The sequence below is a fragment of the Triturus cristatus genome, chromosome 1_2, assembly GCF_964204655.1.
Source record: "Triturus cristatus chromosome 1_2, aTriCri1.1, whole genome shotgun sequence".
Taxonomy (NCBI): Eukaryota; Metazoa; Chordata; class Amphibia; order Caudata; family Salamandridae; genus Triturus; species Triturus cristatus.
The window spans coordinates 976,588,673-976,615,992 of NC_140580.1; positions in this window are offsets into that span (position 1 = coordinate 976,588,673).

Genomic DNA, 27,320 nt, shown 5'->3' on the forward strand with positions numbered 1-27,320 from the left:
CCTGCACGTCTGCTGAAGCACTTTCAGAGAGTCTTACACTCCTACGATTCTAAGGGACCTACAAGCAACCTCTGTTTCTGTTAGAGCAACTACCAGCAGCCCACAGTCCTCAGTCTCTCACAAGCAGTTTGTGCTCCAGCCTGGGAACCTATGAGCAGAGGCAACTAAAAGCACCCTTCATTTCTGATGCATCTACAAGGAGTTTGTGTCCCATAAGAGGTGACCAAAAGTAACTTGCACCCCTGTAAGGGCTCTTATAAACACGGTGCACGTGCCAGTGGTTATACAGTCTAGGCTCCTGCAAGGAAATCAGCAAGCAGTCTGTTCACCTACAATCAGTTTACTCTCCCGAAATACTTATAATCACATATCCTTCTGCAGCACCTACAATCAGCATGGGTTCCTGTGGCACCTACAATCAGCATGCGTTCCTGTGGCTCCTATAATCATCATGCGTTCCTGGGGCACCTACAATCAGCATGGGTTCCTGTGGCTCCTAGAATCAGCGTGTGTTCCTGTGGCACCTACAATCATTGTGCGTTCCTGTTGCACCTACAATCAGCGTGCGTTCCTGTGGCACCTACAATCAGCGTGCGTTCCTGTGCCTCCTAGAATCAGCATGCGTTCTTGGGGAACCTACATATACGCTTGGCTTGTAAGGCACCCACAGGCAGCCTGGGCCTCTGAAGGGGCCCTTCACGCAGCCTACACAAGTTCGATAACAAGGGTCCTGAATTCCTACAGGCACACAAGAATCACCTGCTGTTTAGCTGGACCTACATCAAACCTGTGCTCCTGCAAGTGCACCCACAAGATTCAGTGCTAAGGCCAGAGCACCCACAAACAGCCTCTGCTCCGGGTGTCATTTGGTTTATAAGTAATGGGGATCATCTGCTGGACTTGACCGAGCGGCATATCAAGCACCCCCAATCCTACCTGAACAGACAAGATCCTAGAAACACGTGGCCAGAAAAGCAAGCATTGGCAGCTCCCACAGTGGAGGAAGAACCTTTCTACTTGTGAGTAATTAAAAAGCGCTGTGGTCTGGGTCCACCATAATACTATAGAGGGACTGCTGTTGACCTGCTGTCAGGGTGCTGCCTCGATTGTTAGGCTCCACCTCCTCACGATTTAAGGGACAAATGCTCAGAAATAAGAGCACTATCTGCAGTGAAGGTGACAGCAATGACATTTTAGGAGTAATTCAAACACATTATGCATTTTATGTGTCAAAAGGCAATGGGTCAATTGGTGCTCACTGCCTGGCAGTGTGCCCCCCCCCCCCTTGATTGTTAGCCTCATCAAGGAATCCTTTGGTTAATGTACTATGGGTTGAACCTGCATGCTCTGGAGTGGGACTTTCATGATGTAGTACAAGAGGCAATTCAAGCATCCTCAACTTCCCTTCTCTTTTCTCCTGCAGATGGGCCAGAAACAGGAAACAAGTGTCCAGATATGCAAGCCCTGGCTGTGCCCACACTGTGAGGAAACCTTTTTCTACTTGAGCTGCATCTACTATAAGACAGTAGGAGAACTAATGCTGACTTGCTGGCAGTGTGCTCCTCCCCCTGATAGGTTCCTCCACAAGTCTTTTGGCTGATGAGCTATAGGATGTAGGTTCATGCTTTGGAGTGGTGCTTCACCTGATATACAACTGCATCCCAAGGACTCCTAAATCTAACTTCTACTGTCTGTTGTACACGGGCAAGAACCAAGAAACACATGTGTAGAAATGCAAGCACCGGTTTCACTCACACTGGTGGCAAACAACTTTCTAGTTACGAGTTAGTCAAACATACTATGAACTTCATCTACCATAATGCATGGTGGTGACTTGCTGCAGTGTGTCCCTCCCTCCTTGATGACACCTATAAGCAGTTGCACATCTGCTGGAGAACTCTCAGGGACTCCTACCCCCTATGATTCTAAGACACCTACAAGCCACCTCTGCTTCTGTAAGAGCAGCTCCCAGGAGTCTGCAGTCCCCAGTCTCCCTCACGCAGCTTGGGAACCTATGTGCAGCCTCATCTGATCAGAGGCAACTAAAAGAACCCTTCATTTCTGATGCATCTACGAGTAGTTTGTGCCCCATAAGAGGTAATTAAAAGTAACCTGCACCCCTGCAAGGGCTCTTTAAAGACCGCGCAAGCGCCAGTGGTTATACAGAACACCAATAAACAGCCAGTGCTCCTGCAAGCAGATCAGCAAGCAGTCAGTTCCCCTGTAGAAGTACCTGAAAGTAGCTGCATTCTCAAGACACTGCAAGCAGCCCATGCACCGGATGCAATCTTGATGTTTCACTTATATGAAGTGGACAGTTCTGAAGGGACATCTGCAATCATCATGAACCCCTGCTGAGGCTCCTTTGGGCAGACTCCACTCCTTCAGAGGCTCCTTCAAGCAGGGTCCTGCTGCTGAAGTACACACAAGCAAAAACACCACTACTGCAGGGGCTCCTGCATGCAGCATAATCAAGAGGCACATACAAGCAGCTCCGGTCCCGAACTGGCACTTTCCCTGCAGCAGATCCATGTACATGAAGCAGACCTAGAGGAGCACATAGAAGCAGTCACCTCTGCAGAGGCACCTACATGCTGCCTGCTTTCCTGATGTCCATACTAGAGCAGCCAGTGCTTCTTAAGATGCAACTAAACACAGCTCTCACTTCTGCTGGGGCAGCTACAAGCAGCCTGCAAATCCTCTGGCATTTTCAAGTATGCATTCATCATTGCAGGGCACCTACAAGCAGCCTGTGCTCCACAGGCACCTCCAAGGACAACTTGCTCCTGCAGGGGTTACTATTTACTTTAAATAACCTGAACTGCTCTACAGGGTAACTAAAAGCAGCCTGCATCTATGAGTTCTATTCAAACAGCCAGTGACCAGCAGAGGTGCCTGAAAGGAGCTGGCATGACTTAATGGGCGCTTTCACGCAGCCTACACTCCGTGCCACCTACAAACAGCCGATGCTTCTGATGAACGTCCAAGTATGCAACAGCTCTTGGAAAAAGCCTGTCCTCCTCAAGGTCATGAGCAAGAAGTGTCTTCTCTGGCAGAGGTACCTGCAGATGACCTGGGCTCTGAAGCACCTAGAAGCAGTCCAATCTCCTGAAAAATCTACAGCCTGTACTTCTGCAGCACCTACTGGCAGCCTTCCTTCCAGAGGAACCTACAAATAGCTCGTACTCCCTATACGTCTGTGCTCCTGTTAGAATATGTGTAAGTAGTCTGGCCTCCAGCTCCGGTGTCTGCAAACAGTCTGAGCATCTGCCGCTCCCAGAGACGGTCCACTGTCCTGAAACATCTAGCAGTAGCCTACACTGCTATAGCACCTCCTTTAACAGAGAACCTACAACAACCTGTACTATCAAGGCACAAACAGTCAGCCTGCTCTTGAAGTGGACTTTACAAACAGCCTACGCCCCTGTAATCTACAAGTGCACCAGCAAGCATCTTATACCTCTGCACAGGCACATACAAGTCATCTGTGATTCAGATGCACCTACATGAACCTGTGGTCCTGCAAGAGCGTCTACAACCAGCTAGTGCTAATGAGACACCTTCAAGTAGCCTGAACCACCATGTGGGACATGCAGCATGTGCTCCTGTAGTGGAACTGTGAATCAGCCTACATTCACATGTGCCCTCAGGCTTTCCTTGGGATGTACCTACAAGGAGCATTAATTCCAGGCTGTGAAACTACATGCCGCAGATACGTCTGCAGGGACACCTATAAACTACCTGAACTCCTCGTTAGATTTTTGGACAGCTTACAATCTTGCAAGTGTCCGAAAATCAGCCAGTTTTTCCGAGACACATAGAAACAGACAGCACATTTTCAGAGATGCCTACAGGAAGCCAGCGTTCAAGCAAAGATATCTTAAAGTAGTCTATTCTCCTGAAAGAGCATGTGCTAACAGGATGCAAATCTGCTTTTACACCAACAAGCAACCTGTGCTGTTATAGGACCAACTACAAGCAGCATGTGTTCCAGAAGGGACGTCTACAAGTAGCATGAACTCCTGCTGGAGAACTTTCAGGCAGTCTGCATTTCTGCAGGGACCCTACAATCAGCTGATGCTCCAGAGGCTCCTTCAATGAATAAACGCCTCTGCGTGACAGCCTGCCTGTCTCCTGATTTCTATAGAATTCTTCAAGTATTGTTTTTCCAACACTGGCTCTTTCCCTCCAGTGAAAGCAGATGTATGCAGCAGCAGGTGCACGTGGAAGCAGTCTGATCTCCAGGAGCAAGTAGGAGCAGCCAGTGTTCCTGATGCACCTATGAGCACCTACTCTCCACCAGATGCAATGACACAGGCATTAAGCAGCTACCTGCAAATCTGATTGGACACTTTTTAGCAGCACAATCTCCTGCCGTGGCTACTACAAGCACCCTGTGGTCCATAGGTACATGCAACAAAGCAGTGTTTCACAAAGACAACTACAAAGAGCCTGCACTCCCCAGGCATCTACAATCAGCCTACAGTCATGCAGGAGTGCCAATAAGCATCGTGACTTCCTGTCCAGAGGCAGCAAAAAGTAGACAGTATTTCTACAAGTCGACGCAGCCGAAGCTTTGGAAGCACCCACAGGCAATCACTTCTGCATGGCAACCTACATGAATCCTTCACTCTATTAGAATCTACAAGCAGCATGTATTCCATCACCGGCCCTCTCCCTTCTGCAGATCCATATACATGCAGCTACTAGACATGCAGGGACACGTAGAACCTCCTGCTGTCCAGGGGAATGTACAAGAAGCCTCTGTCCATGATGCATCTATCAGCAGGTTTCGATCCATGAGATGCAGTGGCATATAGGCAATGCTTCTGCAGGGGAACTTTAAGCAGCAGCGTGCACACATGTTGGGGTGCATTTTGGCAATTTACTCTTCTGCCCCGGCTCCTAAAAGCACCCTCTGCTCTTGGGCCACATACAACAAAGCAGTTATTTATAGAGACAAATGCAAACAGCCTGCATATACTCAGGTGTCTACAAGCAGCCTGTGATCCAAGCATCCTCGCGTTCTGTGCAGTACTTGACCTGATCTACCATGAGCAGCACATCAAGCATCCCAATCCTACCTGCTCCTTTCTGCTGAAAACAGACAAGATCCTAGAAGCACGTGAACAGAAATGCAAACATTGGCAGCACCCACACTGGAGGAAGAATGTTTATGCTTGTGAGTAATTTAAAAGCACAATGATCTGGGTGTACCATAATACTATGGAAGGACTGTTGTTGAGTTGCTGTCACTGCCCTTACCCTCGATTGTTAGGCTCCTCCTTCCTGAGTCATGTTCATGATGAGCCATGATATTTCTCTTCCCACAGAAGAATAACTGAACTGATCTGCAGAAAGAAAAATGTGGATCCTGTTCTAGGAAGATTCCATTTCCTTGTGCCTCTTCGGTATCCAAAGGTATTGAAGCCTTAGTCACTTTATCTTGACATGCTTCATTATTGGTGCCTATCCACACCCTGGTTGGGTGGTACCACAAGGGCATACTCAATCGAAAGAATGGGAGTTCTCAGATACAATTTAGCTGGATAAGCAGTGATCCAGAAGGGAAGAAAGGAACATTTACAAGTATACCCAAGGAATTTCTTTATTTGTCGGGTACCTGGGGTATAGATAAAAAGTTATTCCACGGTCTATATTAAATTTAGTTTGTTCAATTAGCCCTAGTATGTAAGTGCCAACATGTTTCAGCCGCAGCGAGAGCCTAATCCGGTCTGGGGCCTTCGTCAAGGCTATCTAAAGTATACCTGCCTTCTTCGCATACATACCATGCTCATACTTGAGGCCTAAGGCTCCCACCCGTTTCGGTCTTCTGTCCTTGGGTGGCACCTAAAAGACAAAAAGTGCGGCAGCGAAGTTCTATGGATCCAAAAAGTATTATATGTCATATTTCTGTACAATCTATTCTGACTACTGTGGGGATATATACAGTGAACCTCTTGTGCATATTTGTATCGGGAAAAGAATGATGCCGCTCCTGATTCAGGAAACACTCCCTGAGTTAAAGTCTGTGCAAAATAATTATGAGGTGCTAAGTGGTAATGTCAGCCCATAACAGTAAGCTTCTATTGCTGGCTCTATAGGTGAGTGGTCAGGAAGGATTTTAAAAAAACAATTTAATGTTTAATAACAACGCAGTTTCTCCTGCCAAATACATGCTTAGTGATTAAGTGTAGTACATGTTAATCATGCACGCACTCTGCTCACCCTTATTCTGGGTCTCTCAAGAGTTATGTGTGTCTGGGGTGTGATGTCGTCCTATAATCACACACTTTTTAGGGGGGAGAAAAAGACGATAGACACACAGATCAACTGAACACTATCCTCTTTTTAAAAAACAGGGGGATAGTAGTTCTAAAATGTTAGTTTGTCTGTAGGGATGGAGTTTACCGTATGCAATATTGCTCCACATAGCCACAGTAATGTTGGGGATTATGCTGCCCAAGCTCCCGTTTCTTGCCCTGTGTGTTTTAATTCACTGCGTATGTGTCCCAACGAGCCTTACTCACCACCCAGTATATGGGAGTGCTTTCAAACCTTAATATAGACAACTATCTGAACCCTGACAGATAGGTGTGCCACCCATTATGAATAAGTACATTGCACTCCCATATCCAGGGAAAGAAAAGGGAGATTGGACAGCCTAATCCCCAACATCACTGTGCCTAGGGGAGCAATATTACATATAGTAAACCCGTTCCCAACTTGCAAACCAAGATTTTAGAAGTACTATTCCCATGATTTTTTAAAAGAGAACAGTTTCCATTTGATCTTTGTGTCTAACGACTTTGCTCCTCCCCCTTAAAAGTGTGTGACTATAAGACAACATCATGTCCAAAACACGCATGACTCATGAGAGACCCAAAATAAGGGTGAGCATAGTGTGTGCATGATTAGTCTATTCTACATGTAATCACTAAGCATGTATTTGGCAGGAGAAACTGTGTTGTTATGAAATATTCGTTTTTTTAAAATACTTCCTGACCACTCACCTATAGAGCCAGCAATAGAAGCTTACAGTTATGGGACGACATCACCACTTGGCACGCCATAATTATTTTCCACAGACTTTAATTTACGGAGTATTTCCCGAATTAGGAGCGGGATCATTCTTGTTCCGATACAAGTATGTACAAGGGGATCACTTATGTCTGCACAGTAGTCAGACTGGAACAATAGATTGTACAGAAGTATAATATATGATACTTTTTGGATCCAATTAACTTCGCTGACGCATGTTTCGTCTCTTAGGTACCCACCAAGGAGAGAAGACCGAAACAGGTGAGAGCCTTAGACCTCACATATGTGTATGGTATGCATTCGAAGAAGGCAGGGATAATTCAGATAGCCCAGACAATGGCCCCAGACCCGATTGGTCTCTTGAAACATTTTGGCACTTACATACTAGGGTCAATTGAACAAACTAAATTCAATATAGACCCTGAAATAACTTTTTAACTATACCCCAGATACCCTACAAATAAAGACATTCTTTTGGTATACCTGTAGGTGTTTTTAATAGGCCTGGGCGGAGCTGGCGTAGTGCCTCTACGCGGAGTTCCACGGAGTTGGAAAAAAATCAGAGGATCTCCGCTCCGCTCCCTCCCCCCTCCCTAATACATTATACATTTTTTTAAGAGGCACTCACCTGCTGTGGCTGCCTCCTCCTTGCCATGGCCGCCGTCCTTCCTCGTCCTCCCCGACCGTTTCTATTGGAAACCCCTACGTTGTATGTCTTGCGCGTGCACATGCACATGCTCACGCAGAGGACGTACAACGTAGGGGTTTCCAATAGACAAGGACGGCAAGGACGAGGAAGGAGAGCGGCCATTGCGAGGAGGAGGCAGCCACAGCAGGTAAATGCCTTTTTTATTAAATAAAATTCATAGGGAGGGTGGAGCGGCCGGCTAACTCCGCTCCGCCACGGAGTAGGAGTTTTGCCTAAACTCCGCGTTCGCAACGGAGCGCGGAGTAGTCAAAACTCTGTAATCTCCGCTGGCCGAGCTGAGTTACCTGCCCGGGATTAATTTGTAACTCATTTCGTCTGTTCTGGATCCCTGCTTATCCAGATAGCTTTTTTCATAAAAACTCCCATTCTTTTGGTTGAGTCCGCCATGGTGGTACCACCCAACCAGGGTGTGGATAGGTGCTGATGATGAAGCATGTCAAGATAGAGTGAGTGAGGCATATACTCCAATATCTTTGGATACCCAAGAGGCACTAGGAAATTGAATCTTCCTAGATCAGGATCCGTATTCACGTGCTACTGTCTGTTCAAGAGGAACACGATCCTCACAACCTGTGTTCAGAAATGGTGTGAAACACCTTTCCATTTGTGAATAATTGAAAAACACTATGAACCATGTGTACCATAATGCAATGGAGAATTGACTTTGATCTGCTGGCAATAATCTTCCTCCCCTCTTGATGGCACGAATAAGCAGCCTACATATCCTCTGAATCAATTTCATGGAACCTACACTCCTGCAATGGAACCTGGGCTATTATCATGAAGCACCTACAAGCAACCACTGCTTCTGCAAGAGCATCTACCCTCCCTAGTCACCTACAAGCAGTGTCTACTCCATCTGGAACACCTAAATGTAGCCTGATCTCCTGTGCAGTGGCAAGTAAAAGCAGCCTTATCTCTGATGCATCTACAACCAGACTACGTCCCAGCAGAGGGCCCTAAATGTAGCTTGCACTCCATCGATGACACATAAAGGTACCTACACTAATGAAGAATGCACCAGTGCCATTGCTTAGGCAGGCTGTCTTATTTCCTGGAAAAGGCACAGGCAAGCAGCCTGAGCTTCTGAGGCATGTAGAAGAAGTCTACTGTTGAGGCACATAAAAGCGGCATGTACTAGTGACGAAGTTACAAGCAGATTGCTTTCCCAAGGCACCAAGAAATCACCCCTGTTCCAAAACCCACTACAAACAACCTGAATGTCTAAGGGGTGTTTACAGCAGCCTACACATGTGCCACAGAGGCTCCCTTTCATTCTGCTTCCGCACTCAAAAGTCGCCTGTGGTTCAGAAACACCTACTTGGTGCTTACAAGTGCATCAACCATCGGCCTATAGGTCCGAGGCACTTTCAAGCAGCCTGAAACTAACAAGCACAGATACCAGCAACCAGGCTGCACTGCTGGAGTGGCAACTAGAAGACGTCTGCCCTCTCACGTCACCTGCTAGCTACCTGTACTTCAGATGCACTTACAAATAACATACACCCCTGACTTTGCAACTAGAAGGGGCCAGCAGTTCTGCATGGGTATCTACAGGAAGTCTGCATTCTTGCTGAATCACCATTGGGCAGTCTTCACTACATAGCTCCTACTTATTTAAATGGACACCTTCAAGCAGCTAGCTCTTCTGCAGGGCCTTCTACATGAAGCCTGCACACCTTAGCTACATTCAGGCAGTGAGTGTTTCCAGACTGGTACTTTCCCTCCAGCAGATCCATCTAGATGCAGACAGTACATCTACAGGGGCACACAGAAGCAGCCGGCCTTCATAAGCCCTTAAAAGCGGCTTACAGCTAGCCTGTGTTCCTGATGTGTGAATACGAGCAGCTGATGGTTCTTCTGACACATCTTCACACAGCCAATACTTCTTTAGGGGCACCTAACGACAGGCTGTGAAGCCTCTGGCACACTTTCAAGCCACCTCCAGTCCCAGAGGGTATCTGCATGCACTATCTACTCCTGCAGGGGTTACTGTAACCCACATGAACTCCTGTGCATGGGTAACTGAAAGCAGCCTGAGGCATATACCAGAAGCCAGTGCTCCAGCAGTTGGTTCTTGACATGCATCTTCAAGGCACCTAAAGACAGACTGCAAACCCTCTGGCACACTTTCAAGCCACCTCAACTCATCGAGAGCACCTGCAAGCACCATCTCCTAATTCAGGGTTTTCTATAAGCCGCCTGAACTTCTGTGCACAAGTAACTGAAAGATGTCTGCATTTCTGAGGCATATACAGACAGCCAGTGATCCAGCAGATGGTTCTTGAAATGCATCTTCATGTCACCTACAGACAGCCTGCAAGCCTCTGATACACATTCTTGCTGCCTCCTGTCCCAGAGGGCACCTGTAAGCACCATCTCCTTTTGCCAGGTTTCTGTAAGCCACCTGAACTCCTGTGGATGGGTAACTTAAAGCAGCCTGATGCATATAAAAGACTGCAGTGCTCCAGTATACGTATTACACAGCAGTTCACACTCCTTCAATGCCAATTCCATATAGCCTACAGTACTACACTGATACCTACAGCTCCATATATCTATGAAACATGTGTAAAAGCAGTGATTAGGCAGGAGTACCTGGCAGACGCCTCTGCTCCTGCAAGCACATGTGCATAGGGTGTCTTTGGCAGAGGTACCTGCAAACAATATAACTGTCCAAGTCAACTAGATGAACTAGTCCACTCTCGCAAGACGTCTAAAGGCAGCCTGAATTTCTGCACCACCGACAAGCAGACTTCTTTCCAGTGGCACCCATCAATTGTTTCTACTCCCAAGTCACCTACAATCAGCCTGCTCTTGTAGGAGCCATTTCCAAATGACTATAACCCTGCATGCTCCAATCGCAACATAAAGCATCCTGTACTTTTGCACAGGCACGTAAGTCGCTTGCTTTTATGATGCACCTAAATAAAGCCTGTGATCCTACAGCTGCACCTATAAAGACTTTGTGCTATTGAGAGTCCTTCCATTAGTCTTAACAACATCGGGGCATCTTACATGCATCAAGCACTCCTGCAGTGGCATCTTGAAGTAACCTTCTTTCTCAGGGCACCTGCAAGTGGCCTATGCTCCAAATGCAGCCAAGAGCAGCATAACATGCTGATGATCCAACTGCAAAAGTGGGCACTTGTACAGGGGTACCTTCAAGCAACATAAACTCCTGCAAGGGCCCTTAAATGCAGTTGATACTCCAGAGGCACCTGACCATTCTGCAAGGACCCCTCAGTACGTCTGATTCTCCAGAGACACCTAAAAGCAATCAGTATATCTGCATGGAACCTGCATGCATTCTGCAGTCTAGAGGAACATAAAATCACTGCGCTTTCCAGGACTACCACTTTACCTTCTGTAAATGCACCTACATGCAGCCGGCAGACCTGCAGGGGCACGAAGAAGCAGTGCTCTCTCCAGCGGCATTTACAAGAGACTTGTGTTCACGATGCACCTATGAGCAGCGTACACTCCATCAAATGCTCCAGCGCACACTCAGCCTTTCAGCAGGGGTGCCTTGAAGCTGCTACCAAAAATCCTTGGGTCTTTTTTCGCAGCCTACTCTTCGACAGTGGCTTTTGCATGCAGCGTGTAGTCAGTAGGCACATTCAAATCCAGTCCTTTTCCAGTGGCACCTACAAACAGCCTCCACACTTCAGGCACCAACAAGCAACCTCTGCTCCTGAGGGGAAGCTATAAGCAGCCTGAATTCTTCTGCAGAGGCAACTAAAAGAAGGATGTATTTCTGATGCCTCTACTATCGGCCCGTTCTCCAGCAGAGGCACCTAATAGTCACTGGGACCAATGCAAAGACTCTTTCATGGCACCTACACTCCTTCAGTGGCACCTACAAGCAGCCATCACGTCTGAAGAATGTGGAACAGCAGCTGCTTAAGCAAAGACAAATAAAAACAGCCTGTGCTCCTGGAATCATTTGCTTGATAAACCATGGGATTCACTTGCATTCTTTGAAATGGGATCTTACCTGGATATAACGCAAGTGATGTTTCAAGCACCAAATACATCTACAGGCTTCTTTCTGCTGAGGATGGTCATAAATCAAGTGACACGTGTTCAAAATTTAGAGCACCTGCTGCAGTGAAGCTGACAGCAAAGACATTTCTAGGAGTAATTCAAAACCATTATACATTACATGCTCCAAAAGGCAATGGGTCAATTGGTGCTGACTGCCTGCCATTGTGCTCCCTACACCCTTGATTATTTGGCTCATCATGGAATCATTTGGTTGATGTGCTGTGGGATGCACCTGCATGCTTTGTAGTGGGACTTTCAATGTGCAGAGCATGCGGCAATTCAACCACCCCCAAACTTCCTGTTCTTTTCTGCTGCAGATGGGCCAGAACCAGGAAACAAGCGTCCAGAAATGCAAGCCGTGGCTGTGCCCGCAAGGTGGGGAAACCCTTTTCTTCTTGAACTGCATCTACTATAAGACAGTAAGAGAACTAATGCTGATTTGCTGGAAGTGTGCTCCTCCCCCTTGATTGTCCACACGTCTTTGGTTCTCAGCTATAGGATGTAGGTTCATGCTTTGGAGTGGTGCTTCACCTGAGAGACAAGTGCATCTCAAGGACTCCTAAATCTAGATTGTACTTTCTGCTGCAGATGGGCAAGAACCAAGAAACACATGTGTAGAAATGCAATCACTGGCTGCACTCACACTGGTGGCAAACACCTTCCTAGTTATGAGTAAGTTAAACATACTATGAACTTCATCTACCATAATGCAAAGGGAGAACTGCTGTTAGTGTGTCCCTCCTTTCTTGATGGACCCTATAAGCAGCCTGCACATCTGCTGGAGCACTTCGAGAGTCTTACACACCTACGTCTCTAAGGCACCTACAAGCAACCTCTGATTCTGTAAGAGCAACTACCAGCAGCCTGCAGTCCTCAGTCTCTCACAAGCAGTTTGTGCTCCAGCCTGGGAACCTATGAGCAGCCTCGTCTGAGCAGAGGCAACTAAAACCACCCTTCATTTCTGATGAATCTACAAAGAGTTCATGCCCCATCAGAGGTAATCAAAAGTAACTTGCACCCCTGCAAGGGCTCTTTAAAGACTGTGCGAGCGCCAGTGGTTATACAGAACACTAATGAACAGCCAATGCTCCTGCAAGGAGATCAACAAGCAGTCTGTTCTCCCGTAGAAGTGCCTGCAACTAGCCTGAACTTCTGAGGCATCTACAAGAAGTCCTGTCTCCCGAACTACTTACAATCAATATGTACGTTTACAGCATCTGCGATCAGCCTGCTTTCCCGGGGCACCTACAAATAGTCTTTCTCCTACGACACCCTACAAGTGCCCTGAGCCTTCTCAAGTGCATTAACAAGCCCCTGTACTGCTGCACGCGCACTCACAAGGGTTGCTTGTGGTTCAGAAGCACCGACATGAAACTTGTGCTCCTGCAAGTGCCCTCACAATCAGCCTGTGGTACTGAGGCGCCTTCTAGCACCCTGAACACCAGCAGCTGCATCCACGTGCAGCCTGCACTGTGACGAAGAAGGGGCTGCATTCTCAAGGCCCCTGCAAGCAGCCCATGCACCGGATGCATCTCGCAGCAGGAGGCTGTCCTGATGTTTCAAATATAAGAAGCCAGCAGTTCCACAGGGGCATCTGCAATCACCCTGAGCTCCTGCTGAGGCACTGCTGGTAAACATGCACTCCTGCAGGGGCTCCTTCAAGCAGGCTCTTGTCATGAAGCGCCTACAAGCAAAGCGTCACTTCTGCAGGAGCGCCTGTATACAGCACAGGCTAGAGGCACATTGAAGACACATGTGTTCCCAAACTGGCACTTTGCCTGCAGCAGATCCATGAACATGAAGCAGACTTACAGGATCACATAGAAGCTGTTACCTCTGCAGAAGCCTGTATTCCTATTGTGCATACTAGAGCAGCCAGTGCTTCTTCAGATGCAACTAAATGCAGCTCTCACTGTTGCTGGGGCAGCTATCAGCAGCCTGCAGATCCTCTGTCACACTTACAAGCTGCTGCTTTCATCCTTGCAGGACACCTACAAGCAGACTGTGCTCCACAGGCACCTCCAAGGACAATCTGCTGCTGTAGGGGTTACTATTTACTATAAACAACCTGAACTCCTCTGCAGGGCAACTGAACGCAGCCTACATCTATGAGTCCTTGTGACCAGCAAAGGTACCTGAAAGTAGCCACCACTACTGCACGGGTGCTTTCACGCAGCCTACACTCCGTGTCACCTACAAGCAGCAGATGCTTCTGAGTAATGTACAAGGTATGCAATAGCTCTTAGAAAAAGCCAAGTCCTCCTCAAGGACATGGACAGCAAGTGTCTTCTCTGGCAGAGGTTCCTGCAGATAACCTGGGCTCTGAAGCACCTATAAGCAGCCTACTCTCCTGAAACCTCTAAAGCATGAACTTGTGCAGCACCTGCTGGCAGCCTTCCTTTCAGAGGAGCCTACAAATAGCCTGTACTCCCAAGGCACCGACAAGCCACCTGATCTTCGGTAGTGGACATTGCAAACAGCCTACACCCCTGTAATCCTCAAGTGTAACAGCAAGCACCCCTGCACTTCTGCACAGGTACATGCAAATCATCTGTGATCAGCTGCACCTATATGAACCTGTGGTCCTGCCAGAGCACCCTTGATCAGCTCGTGCTAATGAGACACCAAGTGACCTGAACACCATGATAGACGTGCTGCATGTACTCCTGTAGTGGGACTGTGATGCAGCCTACATTTTCAGCACATGTGCACCCAGACTTTCCATGTAATGTACCCACAAGGAGCATGAATTCCAGGCCGTGAAACTACATGCTGCAGCGACGTCTGCAGAGGCACCTACAAGCAACCTGCAGTCCTGCTGAACTATTGGGCAGCCTACAATTTTGCAAGTGTCCTACAAGCAGCCAATGCTCCTGAGACATGTACAGACAAGCAGCACTTTTTCAGAGGTTCCTACAAGAAGCCAGCGCTCCAGCAAACAAACCTTCAAGCAGTCTGTTCTCTTTAAAGGGCATGTGCTGAGAGGGTAAATTTCTGCCGGTGCCCCAACAAGCAGCCTGTGCTTCGACACGACCACCTATAGTCAACCAGATCTCCAGTAGGTGCACCTAGGTGCAGAATTGACTTCAGTGACACCTACAAGCAGTGTATGTTCCAGCAGAGGTCCTTACAAGTAGCATGAATCGCTGCTGGGACAGTCTCCATTGCTGCAGGGACCCAACAAAGAGCCGATGCTCCAGAGGCACCTACAAGGAATCAACACTTCTGTGTGACAGCCAACCCGTCTCCTGATTTCTATAGAAATCTTCAAGTATTGTTTTTCCAACACTGTCTCTTTCCCTCCAGTGAAAGCAGATATATGCAGCCAGCAGGCGCACGTGGAAGCAGTCTGCTCTTCAGAAGAAAGTACTAGCAGACAGTGTTCCTGATGCACCTATGAGCACCTACTCTCCACCAGATGCAATGACACAGGCATTAAGCAGCTACCTGCAAATCTGATTGGACACTTTTTGCCATGGCAACTACAAGTACCCCATGCTCATGAGGCACAGGCAACAAACCTGTGTTTCACAAAGGCAACTACAAACGTCCTGCACCCCCCAAGAATCTACAAGCAGCCTGCAGTGATGCAGGGGAGCCCCAAATGACCTTGGATTCCTGTACAGTGGCAACAGAAAGCAGACAGTATTTCTGAGGGATCTACAAGCAGCCTGTGCTCAAGCAGAGGTACCTAATAATGGCTGACATTCCTGCAAGGACACTTTCATGCAACCTGCACTAATAAAGCGGCGCCGACAAGCAGCCTTCACTTCTGAAATTTCTACAAGATCCTGTGATAAGGCAACAGCACCTACTAACAGCCTCTGTCCAGGTGTCATTTGGTTCATGGGGAATGGGGTGCACTGGCGTGTACTTGCCCTGATCTACCATAAACAGCATATCAAGCACCCCCAATCCTACCTGCTGCTTCAGCTGAATACAGACAAGAACCCAGAAGCACATGTCCAGTAATGCAAGCACTGACTGCGCCCACTGCTGTCAGTGTGCTCCTCCCCCTCGATTGTTAGGCTCCTCCTCCCTGAGTCATGGGGATGATGAGCCATGGTATGTACCTAAATGACTTGGAGGACTATTTTACCTGATTTTGCACAGGCTACATTTAAAACACCCCCAAAACTAACTGCTGGGGTCTTTTGAAGCTAAGCAAGAATGGAGAAACACATGTCCAGAGATGCAAGCACCGGCTGCTCCACACTGTGTCTAACACTGCTCCACTTCTAGGAAATTCAAAAACATTATGAACTGCAAGTACCATAATGCATTAGGGGACTTGATGCTGACTTGCTTTCACTTCGCTCTTTTCATATTTAAGCTCCAGTGGAATCCTTTAATTGATCAGCAATGAGATGGGGTGCACTTGCTTGCTTTGCAGTGGTACTTTGCTGATATACTAAAAGCAACATTTCAGTCACCCCCAGATTGACCTGCAACTGTCCGCTGAAGAGGAACACGATCTTCAAAACACGTGCTTGGAAATGGTGTGAAACATTTTTTCTATTTGTGAATAGTTAAAAAACACAATGAACCACGTCTACCATAATGCAATGGGATAACTGATGCTGACCTGCTGGTAGTAAGCTTCCTCCCCTCTTGATGGCACGTATAGGCAGCCTACATAGCCTCTGAATCAATTTCAAGGAGCCTACACTCCTGCAATGGAATCTAGGAGTAGACTAGTATCCCGAGGCACCTACAAGCAATCACTGCTTCTGCAAGAGCACCTACCACCATCACTCACCTACAAGCAGCATCTGCTCCAGCCGGAACGCCTATATGAATGAATGAATACTTTTTTATATAGCGCATGGCTACCCTAAAGCATCCCAGCGCTGTAAGACCTGAGGATATTAGAGGACATTGTTAAACAAAAATGTCTTTAGTTGCTTCCTGAAAGCGATATGATTTAATTCATGCCTGATATTATCTGGGAGTTTGTTCCAACCTTTCGCCGCCTGGACAGAGAGGAGCCGGCCGGCCATCCGGACCAACTTCACCCTGGGAACTACCAGCAGATTTCGTTGATTGGATCTAAGCGATCTGACTGATTGATGGCGATGAAACAGAGGATCCAAAATGGAGGGACCCATATTGTGAATGGACTTGTGTGCCAGACACATGGCCTTAAACACAATCCTATCCTGAATAGGAAGCCAATGGAGCGCTCGAATTGAGGCCTTTGCTGAGCATCGTTTGGGAACTTTCATGAGCAGGCGAGCTGCGCAATTCTGAACAGCTTGCAAAGTTTTAATAGTAGCTGCTGATGTCCCCAAATAGATGGCATTAGCATAGTCCAATCGTGAGAGAATCAACGACTGGACCAATATACGTCTGGCTTCAAACGGAAGAAGGTCTAGAACTTTTTTTAGTGATCTCATCAAGCCGTAACAGGTTGCAGCCACCTTATTAGCCTGATGCTGGAAATTGAGGGCGGAATCCATCCAGACCCCCAAGCTTTTTATTTTGGTTTTAGGTTTCGGTGGAGGTCTCATACAGTTCGGCCACCAAGGGTCCAAGTTGATTCTGATATCCTGCGCAGAGGCTACTGAAAACAGCATCTGCAACCAGCCATGACCCAGCAGAGGGACCTAACTGCAGATTGCACTCATGCATGTCCAGGCAACCTAAACCCCATCTGTGAGACCTAAAGGTACCGGCGCTGCACTAAAGAAGATTTCACCAGTGCCATCGGTGACGCAGATCACCTACACACAGCATGTGGGTATGACAAGGACCGCTGCAGGCTCTCTTATTTCCTCAATAGGTACATGCAAGCAGCCTGAGCTCCGAGGCATGTACGAGGCAGCAGTCTACTGTTGAAGCACCTAAAAGCGGCATGCCCTACTGCAGCCCTTCTTAAGGCACCAAGAAATAGCCCCTATTCTCAAACCCACTACAAACAGCCTGGACCTCTAAAGGGACTAGACGCTCCTTTCATTCTGCATCCGCACTCACAAGTCGCCTGTTTGGAAACACCTGCTTGAAACCTGTATGCCTACGAGTGCTTCAACCATCAGCCTATTTTACCGAGGCACTTTGAAGCAGCCTGAAACTAACCAGCACAGATACCAGCAACCAGGCTGCACTTCTTCAGTGGCGCCTAGAAGCAGCCTGCACTCTCAAGTCACTTGCTAGCTGCCTGTACTTCAGATGCACTTACAAGTCACATGCACCCCTGACTATGCAACTACAAGGAGCCAGCAGTTCTGAATGGGTATCCACAGGAAGCCTGCATTCTTACTGAAGCACCATTGGGCAGTCTACACCACACAGCTCCTACCTATCCTTCTTGGGCACCTACAAGCAGCCAGCACTTCTGCAGGGGCTTCTACATGCAGCCTGCACACTGGAGGCACACTCAGACAGTGAATGTTCTGGGACAGGCACTTTCTCTCCAGTAGATCCACTTACATGCCAACAGTATGTCTATAGGGCATACAGAAGCAGCCAGCCCTCAGATGCACCTATAAGCAGTCTATAGGAAGCCTGTGTTCCTGATGTGTGAAAACGAACAGCTGATGGTTCTTCAAACTCATCTTCATGCAGCCAATGCTTCTTCAGGGGCACCTAAGAAGAGCCTGCGAACCCTCTGGGACACTATCAAGTCACCCCCGAGGGCACCTGCAAGTGCCATCTTCTAATGCAGGGGTTTCTATAAGCCACCTGAACTCCTGTGCACAGTAACTGAAAGATGCCTGCAGTGCTGAGGCATATACAAGCAGCCAGTGATCCAGCAGATGTTTTTTGAAATGCATCTTCAAGTCACCTACAGACAGCCTGCAAACCCTCTGGCACACATTCAAGCTGCCTTCAGTCCAGAGTCAAGTCCGGTTTTCTGTAAGCTCCCTGGACTCCTGTGGATGGGTAACTTAAAGCAGCCTGAGGCATATACAAGACGGCAGTGTTCCAGCATAGATACTGCATAGCAGTTTGCACTCTTTCAATGACTATTCCACATAGCCTATAGCTCTACACCGACACCTACAACCAGGATATATGTATGAAAAATGTGTAAAAACACTGCTTATACAAGAGCACCTAGCAGACGCCTTTGCTCCTGCCGGGGAATGTGCAAAGAGTGTCTTTGGCAGAGGTTCCTCCAAGCAGCCGGAGCTTCCAAGTCTCCCAGGTGAACTAGTACACTCTCCCAAGCCAACTAAAGCCAGCCTGAAGTTCTGCACCACCTACAAGCAGCCTTCTTTCCAGAGGCACCCATCAATTGTTTCTACTCCCAAGCCACCTCCAATCAGCCTGCTCTTCTGCAGGAGCTCTTTCCAAAGGACTATACCCCTGCATGCTACAATCGCAACATAAAGCATCCTGTACTTTTGCACAGGCACCTAAGACACTTGCTTTTATGATGCCCCTAAATAAAGCCCTTGGTCCTACAGGTGCACCTACAAAGAGTTTGCGCTATTGAGGGTCCTTCCAGTAGCCTTAACAACATCGGGGCATCTTACATGCATCATGCACTCCTGCTTTGGCACCTTGAAGTAACCTACTTTCTCAGGGCACCTGCAAGTGGCCTATGCTCCAAATGCACCCAAGAGCAGCATAACTTGCTGATGATCCAACTGCAAAAGTGGGCACTTGTACAGGGGTACCTTCAAGCAACATAAACTCCTGCAAGAGCCCTTAAAAGCAGTTGATACTCCAGAAGCACCTGACCATTCTGCAAGGACCCGCAAAAAAGTCTGATACTCCTGAGGCACCGCAAAAGCCATCAGTACGTCTGCATGGAACCTACATGCATTCTGCAGTACAGAGGAACATACAATCACTGCGCTTTCCAGGAGTACCACTTTACCTTCTTTAGATGTACCTACATGCAGCCAGCAAACCTGCAGGGGCGAGAAGAAGCAGTGCTCTCTCCAGAGGCATTTACAAGAGCTGTGTTCACGATGCACCTATCAGCAGCCTACGCTCCATCAGATGCAATGACACACACTTAATCTTTCTGCAGGGGCACTTTAAAGCTGCTACTAAAAATCCTCTGATTCTGTAAGAGCAACCATCATCAGCCTGCAGTCCTCAGTCTCCCAGAAGCAGCTTGTGCTCCAGTGTGGAAAACTATGAGAAGCCTCATCTCCTGCGCAGAGACAATTAAAACCACCTTTCATTTCTGATGCATCTATGAGGAGTTCATGCCCCACTAGAGGTAACCAAAATGAATGTGCACCCCTGCAAGGTCTCTTATGAAGACTACACGGAGAGCAGCAAGCAGTCTGTTCTCCTGTAGAAGTACCTGAAAGTAGCTGGAGCTTCTGAGACATCTACAAGAAGTCTGCAACCAGCCTGCTTACCCAGGGCGCCCACAAATAGTCTTACTCCCAAAGCACCCTACAAGCACCCTGAGCCTCTGAGGGGTTCTCTCAGGCATCCTACTCGAGTGTAGTAAGAAGCCCCCTGTACTGGTGCACGTGCACTCACAAGAGTTGCTCGTGGTTCAGAAGCGCCAACATGAAACCTGTGCTCCACCAAGTGCACCCACAATCAGCCTGTGGTACTGAGGCGCCTTCAAGCAACCTGAACAGCAGCAGCAGCATCCACGTGCAGCCTGCACTGCACTGACAAAGAACCGGCTGCATTCCCAAGGCCCCTGCAAGCAGCCCATGCACCGGATGAATCTTGCAGCAGCATCAGTCCTGATATTTCAAGTACAAGAAGCCAGCAGTTCAACAGGGGCTGAATTCTCAAGGCCCTTGCAAGCAGCCCAGGCACCCTTTGCATCTTGGTACAGGATGCAGGCCTGATGTTTCAAGTATAAGAAGCCAGCAGTTCCACAGGGGCATCTGGAAGCATCCTGAGCTCCTGCTGAGAAACTATTGACCAGCAATCATTCCTGCAGGGGCTCCTTCAAGCAGACTTTAGTCATGAAGCACCTACAAGCAAAGCGTCACTTCTGCAGGAGCGCCTACATGTCGCACAATCCAGAGGCACATACAAGCAGCGTGTGTTCCAGAACTGGCCCTTACCCTGCTGCAGATCCATGTACATGAAGCACACTTACAGGAGCACATAGAAGCAGTCTACTCTCCTGCAACCTCTAAAGCCTGTACTTGTGCAGCACCTGTTGGCTGCCTTCCTTCCAGAGGGACCTACAAATAGCCTGTACTCCGAAGGCACCAACAGTCCGCCTGCTCTTTGGTAGTGGGCTTTACCAACAGCCTACACCCCTGTAATCTGCAAGTGTAACAGCAAGCACCCTATACTTCTGCACAGGTACATGCAAATCATCTGTGATCAGGTGCACCTATATGAACCTGTGGTCCTGCCAGGGCACCCTTAATCAGCTTGTGCTAATGAGACACCTTCAAGTGACCTGAACACCATTAGAATCGTGCAGCATGTACTCCTGTAGTGAGACTGTGATGCAGCCTACATTCTCAGCACATGTGCACGCAAGCTTTCCATGTAATGTACTTACAAGGAGCGTCAACTCACAGCCATGCAACTACATGCAGCAGCGACGTCTCTAGGGGCACCTACAAGCAACCTGCAATCCTGCTGACACTCTTGGGTAGCCTACAATCTTGCAGGTATCTTACTAGCAGCCAATGCTTCTGAGACGTGTACAAACAAGCAGCACATTTTCAGAGTTTCCTGCAAGAAGCCAGCGCTCCAGCACAGATATATAAAAGCTGTCTGTTCTCCTGAAAGGGCATGTGTTAAGAGGCTACATTGCTGCAGGTGCACCAACAATGAGCCTGTGCTGTTACAGGACCACCTAGAATCAGCCAGATCTCCAGCAGGTGAACAAACAAGCAGCCTGTGCTGTTACAGCACCACCTAGAACCAGCCAGATATCCGGAAGGTGCACCAACAAGCAGCCTGTGCTGTTACAGGACCCCTAGAGCCAGCCAGATCTCCAGCAGGTGAACCAACAACCAGCCTGTGCTGTTACAAGACCACCTAGAATCAGCCAGATCTCCAGCAGGTGCACCAACAAGCAGTCTGTGCTGTGACAGGACCACCTAGAGTCAGCCAGATCTCCAGCAGGTGAACAAACAAGCAGCCTGTGCTGTTACAAGACCACCTAGAATCAGCCAGATCTCCAGCAGGTGCACCAACAAGCAGCCTGTGCTGTTACTGGACCACCTAGAGTCAGCCAGATCTCCAGCAGGTGAACAAACAAGCAGCCTGTGCTGTTACAGGACCACCTACAATCAGCCAGATCTCCAGCAGGTGCACCAACAAGCAGCCTGTGCTGTCACAGGACCACCTACAATCAGCCAGATCTCCAGCAGGTGCACCAACAAGCAGCCTGTGCTGTTACTGGACCACCTAGAATCAGCCAGATCTCCAGCAGGTGCACCAACACGAAGCCTGCACTGTTACAATGTTACAGGACCACCTAGAATCAACCAGATCTCCTGCAGGTGAACCAACAAGCAGCCTTGGCTCGAGTGACACCTACAAGCAGTGTGTGTTCCAGCAGAGGCCCTTACAAGTAGCATGAATTCCTGCTGTGGAACTTTCAGGCAGTCTGCATTTCTGCAGGGACCCTACAAGCAGCTGATGCTCCAGAGGCTCCTTCAATGAATAAACGCCTCTGCGTGACAGCTTACCTGTCTCCTGATTTCTATAGAAATCTTCAAGTATTGTTTTTCCAACACTGGCTCTTTCCCTCCAGTGAAAGCAGATATATGCAGCAGCAGGTGCACGTGGAAGCAGTCTGATCTCCAGGAGCAAGTAGGAGCAGCCAGGGCTCCTGATGCACCTATGAGCACCTACTCTCCACCAGATGCAATGACACAGGCATTAAGCAGCTACCTACAAATCTGATTGCACACTTTTTGGCAGCACAATCTCCTGCTGTGGCTACTACAAGCACCCTGTGGTCCTTAGGTACATGCAACAAACCAGTGTTTCACAAAGACAACTACAAACAGCCTGCACTCATCAGGCATCTACAATCAGCCTACAGTCATGCAGGAGTGCCAATAAGCATCGTGACTTCCTGTCCAGAGGCAGCAAAAAGTAGGCAGTTTTTCTACAAGTCCACGCCACCGAAGCTTTGGTAGCACCCACAGGCAATCACTTCTGCATGGCAACCTACATGAATCCTTCACTCTATTAGAATCTACAAGCAGTATGTATTCCAACACTGGTCCTCTCCCTCCTGCAGATCCATATCCATGCAGCTACTAGACATGCAGGGACACGTAGAACCTCCTGCTGTCCAAGGGAATGTACAAGAAGCCTCTGTCCATGATGCATCTATCAGCAGGTTTCGATCCATGAGATGCAGTGGCATATAGGCAGTGCTTCTGCAGGGGAACTTTAAGCAGCAGCGTGCACACATGTTGGGGTGTGTTTTGGAAATTTACTCTTCTGCCCCGGCTCCTAAAAGCACCCTGTGCTCTTGGGCCACATACAACAAAGCAGTTATATATAGAGACAAATGCAAACAGCCTGCATATACTCAGGTGTCTACAAGCAGCCTGTGATCCAAGCATCCTCGCGTTCTGTGCAGTACTTGACCTGATCTACCATGAGCAGCACATCAAGCATCCCAATGCTACCTGCTCCTTTCTGCTGAAAACAGACAAGATCCTAGAAGCACGTGAACAGAAATGCAAACATTGGCAGCACCCACACTGGAGGAAGAATGTTTATACTTGTGAGTAATTTAAAAGCACAATGATCTGGGTGTACCATAATACTATGGAAGGACTGTTGTTGAGTTGCTGTCACTGCTCTTACACTCGATTATTAGGCTCCTCCTTCCTGAGTCATGGGCATGATGAGCCATGATATTTCTCTTCCCACAGAAGAATAACTGAACTGATCTGAAGAAAGAAAAATGTGGATCCTGTTCTAGGAAGATTCCATTTCCTTGTGCCTCTTGGGTATCCAAAGGTATTGAAGCCTAAGTCACTTTATCGTGACATGCTTCATCATTGATGCCTATCCACACCCCGGTTGGGTGATACCACTAGGGCATTCTCAACCAAAAGAAAGGGAGTTCTTAGATACAATCTAGCTGGATAAGCAGTGATCCAGAAGCGAAGAAAGGAATATTTACAAGTATACCCAAAGAATGTATTTGTCGGGTACCTGGGGTATAGATAAAAAGTTATTCCAGGGTCTATATTGAATTTCGTTTGTTCAATTAGCCCTGGTATGTAAGTGCCAACATGTTTCAGCCGCAGCGAGAGCCTAATCCGGTCTGGGGTCTTCGTCAGGGCTATCTAAAGTGTGGCTCACTGGTTAGAATAGGCAGACCTGGAAGCAGAGGTCAGCCCGGGACCAGGGTTCAATTCCCAGCTCGGCTGGGTCTTGAGTCCATAAATTGTCCATGGACTCGATAATTCTCGCTCCAGTGCATACTTCATTCATAGGTTCACACTCTGCGACTCTGGGCAATAGCTTGCTTAATCTCCACAATGGCCCCTCGCGGCGGGATGCCTGGCTTTCACCTTGTGGATGCCCTGCTGGGGTATCTCACAGGGGAATACCAGGACGGGTTCCCTAAGCAAGCGCTTAGAGACCAGTTGGTGATTTGCGCTATATAAATATCTGCACATTTACATTTACATTTACATTTACCTGCCTTCTTTGCATGCATACCATGCACATACTTGAGGCCTAAGGCTCTCACCCGTTTCGGTATTCTGTGCTTGGGTGGCACCTAAAAGACAAAAAGTGTGGCAGCGAAGTTCAATGGATCCAAAAAGTAGTATATGTCATATTTCTGTACAATCTATTGTCCCAGTCTGACTACTTTGGGGATATATACAGTGAACCTCTTGTGCATATTTGTATCGGGAAAAGAATGATGCCGCTCCTGATTCGGGAAACACTGAGTTAAAGTCTGTGCAAAATAATTATGAAGTGCTAAGTGGTGATGTTGTCTCATAACAGCAAGCTTCTATTGCTGGTTCTATAGGTGAGTGGTCGAGAAGGATTTAAAAAAAACTATTTAATATTTAACAACAACGCAGCTTCTCCTGCCAAATACATGCTTAGTGATTAAGTGTAGTCACACACTTTTCAGGGGGGAGAAAAAGTCGATAGACACACAGATCAACTGGACACTATCCTCTTTTTAAAAAACAGGGGGATAGGAGTTCTAAAATGTTGGTTTGCCTGTAGGGAACGAGTTTACCGTATGTAATATTGCTCCCCATAGCCACAGCAATGTTGGGGATTATGCTGCCCAAGCTCCCGTTTCTTGCCCTTTGTGTTTTAATTCACTGCGTATGTGTCGTAACGATCCTTACTTACCACCCAGTATATGGGAGTGCTTTTAAACCTTTATATAGACAACTATCTGAACCGCGACAGATAGGTGTGCCACCCATTATGAATAAGTACATTGCACTCCCATATCCGGGGAAAGAAAAGGGAGATTGGGCAGCCTAATCCCCAACATCACTGTGCCTAGGGGAGCAATATTACATATAGTAAACTTGTTCCCAAATTGCAAACCAAAATTTTCGAAGTACTATTCCCATGTTTTTTAAAAGAGAACAGTGTCCATTTAATCTTTGTGTCCTACGACTTTTGCTCCCCCCTTAAAAGTGTGTGACTATAGGACGCCATCACGTCCCAAACACGCATGACCCATGAGAGACCCAGAATAAGGGTGAGCAGAGTGTGTGCATGATTAGTCTATTCTACACTTAATCACTAAGCATGTATTTGGCAGGAGAAACTGTGTTATGAAATAATCGTTTTTTCAAAATCCTTCCTGACCACTCACCTATAGAGCCAGCAATAGAAGCTTACTCTTATGGGACGATATCACCACTTAGCACGCCATAATTATTTTCCACAGTCTTTAACTTACGGAGTATTTCCCGAATCGGGAGCGGCATCATTCTTGTTCCGATGCAATTATGTACAGGTGGATCACTATATGTCCCCACAGTAGTCAGACTGGAACAATAGATTGGACAAAAGTATAATATATGATACTTTTTGGATCCAATTAACTTCGCTGACTTATGTTTTGTCTCTTTGGTACCCACCAAGGAGAGAAGACCGAAACAGGTGAGAGCCTTAGACCTCACATATGTGCATGGTATGCATTCAAAGAAGGTAGGGATACTTTAGATAGCCCAGACAATGGCCCCAGACCCAATTGGTCTCTTGAAACATTTTGGAACTTACATACTAGGGTCAATTGAACAAACTAAATTCAATATTGACCCTGAAAAACCTTTGTATCTATACCCCAGGTACCCTACAAATAAATACATTCTTTTGGTATACCTGTAGGCATTTTTAACAAGCCTGGGCAGAACTGGCGTAGTGCCTCTACGCGGTGTTCCACGGAGTTGAAAAAAAACTCAATAGATCTCCGCTCCGCTCCCTCCCCCCTCCCTAATTCATTATAATTTTTTTTAAGAGGCACTTACCTGCTGTGGCTGCCTCCTCCTTGCCATGGCCGCTCTCCGTCCTCCCCGACCGTTTCTATTGGAAACCCCTACGCTGTATGTCTTGCACGTGCGCATGCACATGCTCACGCACAAGACGTACAGCGTAGGCGTTTCCAATAGACAAGGACCGCAAGGACAAGGAAGGAGAGCGGCCATGGCGAGGAGGAGGCAGCCACAGCAGGCAAATGCCTTTTTTCTTAATTAAAATTCATAGGTAGGGTGGAGCAGTCAGCTAACTCCGCTCCACCACGGAATAGGAGTTTTGCCTAAACTCCACGTTCGCAATGGAGCGCGGAGTAGTCCAAACTCTGTAAACTCCGCTGGGCGAGCGGAGTTACCTGCCCGGGATTAATTTTTGACTCATTTCGTCTGTTCTGGATCCCTGCTTATCCAGCTAGCTTTTTTATAAAAACTCCCATTCTTTTGGTTGAGTCCGCCATGGTGGTACCACCCAACCAGGATGTGGATAGGTGCTGATGATGAAGCATGTCAAGATAGAGTGAGTGAGGCATCTACTCCAATATCTTTGGATACCCAAGAGGCACTAGGAAATTGAATCTTCCTAGATCAGGATCCGTATTCACGTGCTACTGTCTGTTGAAGAGGAACACGATCCTGACAACATGTGTTCAGAAATGGTGTGAAACACCTTTCTATTTGTGAATAATTGAAAAACACTATGAACCATGTGTACCATAATGCAATGGAGAACTGACTTTTACCTGCTGGCAATAACCTTCCTCCCGTCTTGATGGCACGAATAAGCAGCCTACATATCCCCTGAATCAATTTCATGGAACCTACACTCCTGCAATGGAACCTAGGCTATTATCATGAAGCACCTACAAGCAACCACTGCTTCAGCAAGAGCATCTACCCTCCCTAGTCACCTACAAGCAGCATCTACTCCAGCCTGAACACCTATATGTACCCTGATCTCCTGTGCAGTGGAAACTAAAAGCAGCCTTATCTCTGATGCATCTTCAACCAGACCACGTCCCAGCAGAGGGACCTAAATGTAGATTGCACTCCATCGATGACACATAAAGGTACCTACACTAATGAGGAATGCACCAGTGCCATCACTTATGCAGGCTGTCTTATTTCCTGGAAAAGGC